We start from the raw sequence: 10,626 nt of genomic DNA on the forward strand, positions 1-10,626 counted from the left end.
CCTGCACAGCAGCGCCTCGGCTTCGCCTGCGGCCGCCGCAGGCCTCGCTCCGGCCTCGGGGTCGGGCGGGACGTGGCGCTCGCCGGGTTCAGCCCCGGGCGGGCGGCGAAGCTGCGTCGTCGCCCCGCTCCCGCGTTGCCCCGAGGGCCGGGCAGGGACCATCGCCCGAGTGAAAACCCCGCCCGGGGCGCGTTAAAAGGGGTCTTTACAGCCGTTTATTTTGGTTTCCACACGCCTAGGGTGGACTGCGCGATTGCTGCAAAAACCCGTCACGCTGCCTTTGCCTAGGCAAGCGCCTCTTTGCTACGGGCTTTTAAGCAAACGCGACACTGCCGATCCCCACACAGCAAGCATCTCCGGCTCCGTGTTGTGTCGTTCCTTTCCCACCCTCCTCTTATGACTTCTTTTCTCCAGATCCCCTCCACCTTGCTCCCTTCTGGCCGGGCATGCTGTCGCGCGGCCGGAGGAGCCAGCGCAAAGTTCGAGCCAGGCGCACTCTTGCAGCATCCCAGCAGCTCCATTTGAAGTTGGAAGAGACGATTACTGTTGTAAAAACAGCGTTTCGCAGGCACTGCTTTTAGGTTGCGTGATTAAGTGCACGTGTGCTTTGAACGTGCCTTGCTTTTTGGCATGTGAGAGCTCTTTTATTGGTACAATGTGTTTTTATTAACAAAGCAGATATAAATCAGGGCTGTTGCGCAGGTTTCCAGGGAGATAAAGGTAACTGGTAAAACGCTGGTTAGGTTTTGCACGAAAGTGCTTTATCCTGCGGTGATGTCTCATGCAGAGGTGTCTTTAGAGACTCATGCGTTGTGACCCAGTTATCAATCCCCGATCATTTTGGCAGGGCTGCCGCGTGCTCAAGCGTAGTACTAAAGCTCCGATGATGCATGGATAGCAATTCCGGCACAGGCGAGGGAAGAAATTACTGCTCAAGTGTTATAGGGATGTTCTCGGAGGATTTAGCTTTTATGAAAAAAGCCCTAGGCTCAGCTCTGGTGTTGGAGCTCCCCTTGTGCTTCTGAGCCCCCTCCAACTTCAAGTGAACTCTACGTTTTGCCTTCATCCTCCTGCCTCCGCATTTTTCAACAACAATCCCAAGTCAAGTGAGGACACTTAGCCCAGGTCTTACCTACAGAGAAAGCGACTCGGTCCAATTCAAGGAAAAGGCTGTTTTCCCAGTACCAGCCATCCTGAGCAAGCAGTGAAGCTGCCAGAAAACTCAAGGCTATTAGAAATGCTGCAAGATGCAAGCCACAGGCATGAGCAGCAAACAGGAAATGAAACAAATGCCATGGGAGAAAGCGAGACAAGGGAAAGGGCCTCAGCACGCTCAAGCAAGACAAAAAACAGTTTGCAAAAGCAGGCAGTGGCGGACACAGCCATAGAAAGGTGTGATGGGGAATTTGATTCTTCTTCTGGTAAGCAGCACAGGGACRGAGGGGATCAACAGGAAAAAACATTTTGCAGAAAAACCCTCAAGCACAAGTTGCTCGGACTGTCAAGTGTCAAACTGCCAGCCTGTTTGCTGTTGCTAACACGGGAAGGTTTATGGCTGGGCGCATCTCACAGCTTCCTTCAGACCTTGGGATCACAGCTTCTGGCCCAAGTCCACTGAGACCACAGGACTCTTCTTGGCCTTCCCAGCTGGCTCTTCAACATAACCATGGTCACTCCATCCCTGCCAGCATCCACCTGCAGAGGCCCTGTGCTTCCAGGGAGTGAGGAGGGGAGCTCAAGGCAGCTCCTCCAGCAGCCACTTTCCAAGCTGCCTCCAACAAGCCTTCCCAACCGCCCAATTAGGCCCTCTTTAGGCTATGGCTTGTCCTTTGGGCTGGTCTCCTGCAGCCTACAGCTGATAAGCTCAGAACTCAAAGCSTCTCATCAATGTGGACAAAATTAGATGTTATGAAGGCATCAGGACAAATGTGGAGGCTGAGGGTGGAAGAGGAAAGGAGCTAGGAGGGAACRTGAGATTTTCTGGGGGCTGGGGGATGAGGTTTCAAGAGGGATGGAGGGAGGTGCTCACTAGGGGTGAGGAAATCTGTGAGGTGTCAGTGAAGTGGGGGCTGTCAAGGAGTTAGAGAGGTTGGGGAGATCCTAGGCATGTGAGGGAGCTGGAAGTGATCACAGTGGGGGGTTGGGTCTAAACACAATTGTGGGAATTTCAGGAGATTGATGAGGACAGGTAGGGGATCTCAGGTGGGTGAAGGCAGAAGGGATGGCTAAGGGGCACCCATAGATTTAAGGGAGCTAAAGTCCATCAGGAATGGGTCCAAAGGGACCAGCTGGTGTTGTCAGGAGCGCAACACCTCCACAGTGCTGCATCCTTTCTCCACATCCCTGTCAGGGAGCAGCAAGGGCTGGCTACCCCCTAAGGGAAGGCAAGCTGGGAGCCAAGGGTTGCCRTACCACAGGCCAGGCTGTCATCTCACCAATAGAGCAGAGTCCTGGAGCAGTTGAGCCAGGCAATCAGAGCATGGTGGCAACAGCAATGGGGCCTATCAGCCCTCCCAGCGTCATCAGGCAAAAGCAATGTACTGAGTCAAGTCTGAGGTCAATGGGGGAAATCCAAACAATTTAGGAACAGGCACATAAGCAAGTACACCTACACCACAGCCCAGAAAAGAAGTGATTGCTCAGGCCTGGGCTTAAATGGAGCTCCTGGAGCAATGGGCAGAGGGTGTGTGGGTGGAGGTCCCAGGTGAGCCCAATTGGGGCAATTAAGGCCTRTTGGTGCCCTTGGGCCCTGATAATCTGCACCCACCCCTTGTGTTCCTTAGAGAGAGGTGTCAGGATCCCAGTTCAGCAGTGTTTTGGCATGTACCAAGCAGCTTCCTTATGGTTGCCTTGACTCTTTTGTGTTCATTGCTCCAGGGTGTTAGCCTCATGGAGCTGTCTCTGTCTCGATCCATAGACATGGCAAATGGCAGGAAGAAACATGGATGCCTGAAAAATAGAGCAGTGTGAGTGTATCATCACCTACATTGGACCTGTAGGAAAATAACCCCATTCATTCGTTTTGCTGAAGTTTTCCTCTGCTTGTCTCAAGGCCACTGCCTGTCTACATGCAGCTTCCTAGGTCTTGAGCTTGGTTTGCTACATTTCCCTTTTCAAACTGCTCCCTCTGAAATGCCAGCTGTTGCCATTCCTTTTCTGACAACATCCATTGATTCCAGTATCTCTAGACTCTTCCTCAAGCAGCTTCAGTATCAAAATTGCAGGAGAAAACCCACCGTTTGCTGCTGTGTTACATCGGGCAATCTCAGCAACATCAGCAGGGTTACTCCTAGCATGTGAAACTGAAATCCAGGAGTGCGGTGGCTTATCTTCCTGGGGGCTGTTGCCCCGGCTTGAAACAAATTCTTATTTCAGTCTGTGTAAGGGTGGCATGTTCACCACACTTATGTAAAATGTTGTGATCATAGTTTTCAGTCAACATATTCAAGTCTTCTTGTGTATTCTGTTGTTGTTGCTATTTTAGGGGACCTGATGTCTCCAGGGGATGACTCAGAGAAGTTCATCTGTAGCTGGCCAGCATTAATCTAGACTAACAGTCTGATTCAGGAATGCATCTTTACGTAAGCAAACTGTTTAAGCATGTGCTTAACTTTGGAGCCTCTGCTTAAAATGACTGGCTGACATGCTTTCCTGCATCAGGCACCGAGCAGTAGTGACCAGAAGTCGCTGATACTGGACACCTCTTCCATAGCCCCTATGAAGGCAGCTCGTGGTCTCAGAGCATTTCTCAAGGGAGATATATCCATCTGGCAAGATTGGCCTCTTCTGGCTAGTTCAGCGAGGAACAAGCATGGAATAAACAGGGAGATAGGGGATTCGGAGCTTACTTATCCTGGTTCACTGCACATCATGTCGCCCTAACTGAGGTCCCCAGCCCCACAGCAGGGATGCACCAGTTCAGAGACAAGTGCCCATTCATGCTGGTGCACTGGGCTATGCTGGGTGCCTGAGAATATTGCACCGTGCTCGCTGTGTGATACCCATTGCACAGGTAACTGCAAATGTCTCTTGTCACCTTTGGATTGCAAGAGCTGTCCCATTCCTGGCAAAAAGCCAAGTTGCTGGGGTGCTCCACAGGGGACTGGGCTGCAGCAGGGCTGTGCTGGATTACCTGCTCTCTGCGTGAGGTAGAAATCCAAATTCCTTATTCTGCCACAGGTTGTTCTAAAGTCTGGTCTGTATTTCACACTTGGGTCTTTCCAGTTTGGCTGCCTTTGGGGCACGAGGATGGCCTTTGGGCTGTCAGTGCAGTTCCTTGTTTCACAGCATTTTTTTTTAAGTATAAAGCCATCTATTATACTGTCTGATTCCCTCTAACATTGGCTGCATCTGCGTTTGATCAGGAGGGTGTTTTGCATGCAGCTTCCTCTGCTGGTGAGGAGCGTAAGAGCCAGCAATGGGGGCACGGAGGAAGCTGATCGGCCAGTGGCCCCGGTCCACCCAGACACCTGCTCGACTCCTGCTGAGCATSACCCCGTGTGTAAGTGCTTTGCAGGGCTGGAGTCTAATCTGTCCTGCCCACTATGAAACTAYGCTGGACTTACTTTCTGGGATCAGTTTGGTATGCATGATCGTGGAAATGTTCATAGAGCGCTCCCATGAATTTCCTGTTTGTTTTGCTGTTTGAGCCAAACGCTACTTAAGCACACTTGCTCCTGAATGAAGCCAGCTCCCAGGTCAGCGGACCTGCTGCTGTTGTGGCTCAAAGAGGGCTTTGGAAAATACAGATCATCTTTTGGGAATGCCTGCAGATCTCTGACTTGAATTTTGATGTCTCAGATAAAGAGCTTTCTGGGCAAACTTACTCTTCATTTGCTTGTTTACATCACCTTTAATTCTTAGCAAAATAGTTGTGATACTTGAACTGGAATCATGAGGGTTGCAGCCATCACACCCTGAAGTAACCTTACTTGTGGTGGCCGTGGTGGGGGAAATAAAGGTAGGTAAGTGCTGGGGTTTGCAGGCGTGGTCCCTCACATTGCATATCTCCATGTTTCAGGAAGGATATTGCTCAAAGCAGTGTCATGCTGGAGCTGGCAGGGAGCAAGCCATCTGCATGAAGTGGTGCTGATGTATCTGCTGTTCCAGCTCTTGGCTGCTCCGCGCAGACACAGCGTATGCTCCACTGGAAGTGCGATGACAAAGATATGTTTCCTCCTTCAGGTTGACATCGCCCGTCTGGGAGTGACTCTCCCGAAGTTTGGTGCGGGACAAGGGCGTACCAAGCAGCAACAGCAGCGGGCCAGTGGCCTGGGCAATTTCTCGCCTTACCAAACAGGAGCCAGGCCTCGCTGTGGTGTGACCCGAACCGGGGCTTTTTACCAAAGCTAAAATTAGTGTCATAGGACAAACAAGTGCTGGTGGCTCCTGCTTTGGCGTTTCCGAGCGCTGCCTCCCAGCCTCTGCTGCCCCTGAGGGGGGGTGATGGGAGGGAAGCCGTGTCCGTGCCTCAGCACTGCAGTGCCAGGCTGAATGGAGAGGCTGAGATGCTCACCAGCATGCGTTCCCGTCTGCCGCTGCTGCTGCTGCAGCGGTTTCGTGGAGCAGGGGGGTGCTTGCATCTTGAACGCCAACAAAAGCCAGCAGAGTTGATTGCGGAAGCTTTAGCACATGCACATAGAATATCCTAAATGAAAGAGGGCCCTAAATCCATGCCCAGTGTATTTTGGTCCTTTCCTAACAGCTCGGTCCATGTGGAACATCTGTGTTTTGGGGGGCTGAAGCAGGCTGGGGTATGGCAGTCTGCCGTATCAGTGCTTCCGGAGCTGCAAACACATTCACTTTTCAGAATACAGGCTGCAGGATGATTACTTCTTATAGCTCTACATTTTCCACCTTGACCACTGCATGTCATGCTATATGCTGCCGTTGAATGCTTTAGCAGACGCATGTGGTAAATGAATTTCTCGGCACAGATGGAGTTTAACAGAAGGGACCTCTTCAGATGAGAGAGCACATGTAAGGGGAGCGAGGCCTGGGAGATTCAGTGCTAGCAAACAGGAGCATATCTCAGCTCTGGGCACGTTTGAGGAGTGATACTTTAACAAATATGAACTTAAAAATTGAGTTTAAGGCAACAAGCTTGAGGTGAGATGTGTTAATCAGTCTGTAGGGTTTGGCTTCCTGACTGAAGAAACGATGCCGAGCTCAGCCTGGAGATATTTGCACTATTGGTATTATTTGCAAAGCTTTTTTCATCTGGATTATCTGCAGCTTGCACAGCTTTGGGGTGGCTGAAAAAACTGCAGGGATCTGAGGGGCATCGCAACTTGGGCTTGCAGCTGAGGTAGTTAATGGGTGTGCTGGTAGCCGAATCAAACCCAAGGGAGGGCACCAGCAGCTGAGCACGGAGAAATCTCCTGGGTTTCTTTTTCCCAAGCTGGGGAGCTCCACATTTATTGGGTGACAGAGGAGAAGGGCTCTTTCCGGAGGGCCGTCTGCCCAGCCCCACCTGGCCCAAGAGGCGATGGAGCACTTCCGTAGCTTTTCGGTAGAGCTTGTGGCAGCGCTGCACGGGAGATCATTTTAAACGTATGGCCCTGCCTGGTGCTATCAGGCACGAGGGAGGCTGCTGTGAGTTATTGTGGAGGCTGAATATACGTGGCTGCTGTGCCTGCCTCCTCTCAATCACATCTGTGGGTCTAAGCAATCAGCTGAACCGGAATCGATCAAGAGCCCGTGGATGTGTAGTGAAAAATTCCCCAGTCTAGAAATGAAATGAGTGTGCGGAAAGGCCCTGCATGAGTAAATCCCTTAAGCATGTGCTTAACTTTATGGAGGAAGGTGATTTCAATGCAATATTTTATTCTTGTCAGCGTCAATGCTAACAGTTACTAGAATCACTTTTGCAATTAAGCTCTTGCAACAATAAAATGAAAAATCACCAGGTGCCTTCGGAGATCTAAATCATTTTTCAGACTGGACAGAACAGCAGTTTTCAACTTTCTTCGGCAGCTAGAGCCCTAAAATTTCCAGAGGCAGTGCAGGTGCCCTCATAACGAATTGAAGGCAGCAGCCCTGCTTTTCTCAGGTACCTTTCACTGCCGGACTGGGCACCCAGGGCTCCACAGGCTACAGGGTGACAACCACTAGTTTGGAAAGTTTGTAAGGAAAGGAGAACCGAGAATAATTAGAGCAATGATCTTTTTGCAAAGGACATGGCTAAAATTTCATAGCAAGGAATATTTTTGAGAAGCGTGGATTATTGCTTTAACTGTGCACTTTAAAAGCAAACTAGTCTTGTTATTAAGTAAGACCAACACTCAGAGGAATAACCAGGAGCAAAGCGCTGATACACATCTTGCAGCGGAAAAGTCAGCTCTTCTAGTGTAAAGATAAGGCTGGGACTGTAGGAGGAGAATCATATTTCTGTGCCTGTGGGATGGCATTCTTTGCTGCACAGCGAAGATCCTGTCACTGTTTATACATGTTTATTAATGGCATTATATGAGAAAGGGAAACAGTCGGGTTTGAAAGGCAGCAATTGTCTAAAATCTCCCCTGTGTTGGTTGAGGAGGGAGAGAATTAGAGCGCACTTACTGCGGGTGTAGTGGCTGCCGTGACTGCTGGTTCTCGCAAAGGGAAGGTGAAATTCCGTTGATGCCTGGAGCTTCGCTGACACATTGTGAACCTGAACACAACCTAGTTTCCTTGATATATACGTGACCAAGAGAGTTTAAATGTATTTCTAAATGACTGTGCTTTGTGCTACTGAATGCACTGTAGTGAGATTACCCTGCACGCTATTTAAGTGGGAACGTGCTACTCCAGAAAGAGCTCCAGGCGTGGTTCTTCCCCAGGGTGCTCGGAAGGGCTGCGCATGGTGATCATGTCACTTCAGTGTCTAATATTTTATCTCGCAGGGGTCTGATGAAGCCTTTGCAAAGCTGGTTACCCCACTGTGGGTGTCCCAGGGAGGCAGATACTTTGGAAAAGGTGTGGGGGAGAAGATAGTCGTAGGAACGGTGGATGTCTGGGATGGGGAACCCAGGCACTGCTGTCCCGAGCCCGGAGGGAGGCTGTGCACCCTCATCACCGATCAGGGCTTGGGGGGCTCACCCCATCCTTCAGCTTAAGTTACTGTAGCCAGCGTGTGGGCCCTGAAGAGCTGCAGACAGCCCGAGGACTGCGAGGGGACGGTGCCCTGGCGAAGGCCGGACGCGGGGAGGAGGCGGTGGGCGCTGTGCAGCAGCGGCGGCAGGGGCCAGGAGAGGGCACCGGGGAGGCACTGCCAGCCCCGGTGCGGYGCCGCTCCTGCGGGCAGCCAGCCCGGCTGGGGGGTGGTGGGGGCCTGCTGGGGGTCTGCCCCTGCCCAAACCCACCACCGGGACCCCTCAGCGTGCCCTTCTGCCTAGGGTGGCACCAGGAGGAAAAAGCAGGTTACCAAAGTCTTGTCCCGGAGAGGAAAGTCATCTCCAGCAAAGGGCTGAACCCAGTTTTGTGGGTCAACAAAAATGTGGCCCGTGGGAGCTGGCAAAGCTCTGACAGAGCAGGAGCCTGACGTGCAGGCAAAGCCTCTCTGCAAGATCGCTCAGCTCCTCGGAGTCCAGCGGACTCTGCGGCAGACGCGTTGCCGTACGCTGGCTCACGCCTGCTCGCGCATTGGCAAGGACCCACGTCCCCCTGGGCAGGTCAGGCCCTTAGCACAGAGCCCCCGGGGGTGACGCACAGCCCCGGGATGCAGCGCCGCTCCGTGACCTCTCCTGCTCCGGGACGCGCCGGGCAGCAGGCGACCGCCGGGCTGAGCAGCTCATCTGGCACGGAAGGCTCCTGGAGCAGGAGGGAGGCCCCAGCGCGGCCCTGCAGCGTCAGACGAGGTACAGGCGCCACAGGGAGGACGTGTGACAGCCAACCGAGCCACCGACACTGGACATGTGAGATGGGACAAGCCTGGCAAACGTCCAGCTGGTAAGTCCGGAGCTGAACAAAGCCAGCGCTATTTATATTTATGTAGGGCAGGATGATTAATGCCCAGGCCTTCGCCATTCCAAGTCAGCAGGGTAATTAGGGACCTGGCTTTATTTACTAGGTAGCTTGGCATGAGGCAATATAGGTGGCYGGCCCACAGGTCTGCCCAGGTCAGCCTGCGCCCCCCAGCCCCTCCGGGACAGCACTCCTCACCACTGCCGGTCCCAGCTCTCTCAGGGACGGTCAGGGCTTGGGGACAGCAGGCACCGGCTGCCCCGCTGCAACCTGGATGCACGGAGACCCGGGCAGGGCCCCTTCCAGGCAGGGTCTCTGGCTGCAGGTGTCACCCCTGCTGCCTTGCAGGACCCGGCGCAGTCAGAGCCGGTGGCCGCTGGGGCACGCTGCCAAGCTCTCTTCTTTCCCTGGGTAAGAGGAGTGTTTGCAGGGGTTTGCGTGACGTCTGCTTGGGGAGGACACGGAGCAGTCGGAACTAGCAAATTCGCTTGAAAGCTGCTGTAATGCTGAGAAACACCCAGGGCCGATTTTCAGAGCTGCTTGTATATCTCAAGATGCAGGTCGGTACCCAGTGAGGTTTCTAGAGGCACCTGCCCAGGAAGCCGGACACCTAATCTGCTTGGATCCACAAGGGCACCTACCTGCGTCACTCTGAGCTTAAACCCCTGGCACGGCGGCCATCATTACGCTTTATAGACACCACCAGAAAATAAGCACCCCTGTAGCTTTTTGGAGGTGGCTTCTAATTTTCTGCGAGCGCCACTGCCTGTTTCACAAGGTCTTTGTTATTTGTGCTGCATTAGTACTGAGGAAGCACGAGGCGGAAGCAGGATCCCGCTGTGCCAGGTGCTGCACAACCACAGCGCACCGCGGTGACTCCTGCCCAAAGAGCTGATGCAACTCGTCACACCTATGCTGCATACTGCGAGGCTGAGTCTCCCTCGCCCTGCAGGCACGAGGCCATTTTCATCCAGGCAAAGTGGGCGAACGGTGTTACCACATCAGAACGGCCCCACTTCACCCGGCCAGAAATGACTCTCCAGGGCACGAGGAAGTGGAGGATTAGTGCCGCCGTGGCGGAGGAGAAGGTGGCCCCGGAGACCTCTGGGGCCGTGCAGCCTCCTCGCGTCCCTCCGCACGAATCGYGGCAGAGGACGTGCTCTCAGCGGGCTCTCCTCTGGGGCAGCCCGCAGCCGGTTACCAAGCCAACCGGAGCCCCTCGCGCCCCCCCAACGAACGGCTGCGGACAACGAGCCCGGCTGGCCTCGCCTGTGCCTCGGCCTCGCCGGGCCGAGCGCGGCTGAGGCRGGAAAGCCAGCTGCCCCGGCCGGCCAGGAGAGCTCCGCGCCGGGGAGCACGCTGAGCAGGCCCCGGCACCCGAAATGCCGCCRGCCCTACATCCCCGACCGGCCCGGAGTGCTCGCTCGTGCCTGGCTCAGCCCCGGCCGTCGGCTACCGGCCCGGTTCAGGGCCGCTGATGCCCTCGGCCCCCCTGCAAACGCCAAATAAGCAGCGACACGGGGGGCTGCCCTGTTTCACGGCACTGTCCGGGCTGCGCCGCCCAGCGAGGAAAGGGAACCCGGCCCAAGAGGGCTGCGGAGAACCGCGCGCTTCTATCGCCGCTGCCCCGACGGCAAAGCTGAAGCGCGGAGGCGCCGCCCGCTCCGCGGCCAGGGCGAAGCC

Source organism: Apteryx rowi, unplaced genomic scaffold (genome assembly GCF_003343035.1).
Source record: "Apteryx rowi isolate R43461 unplaced genomic scaffold, aptRow1 scaffold_27, whole genome shotgun sequence".
Classification (NCBI taxonomy): domain Eukaryota; kingdom Metazoa; phylum Chordata; class Aves; order Apterygiformes; family Apterygidae; genus Apteryx; species Apteryx rowi.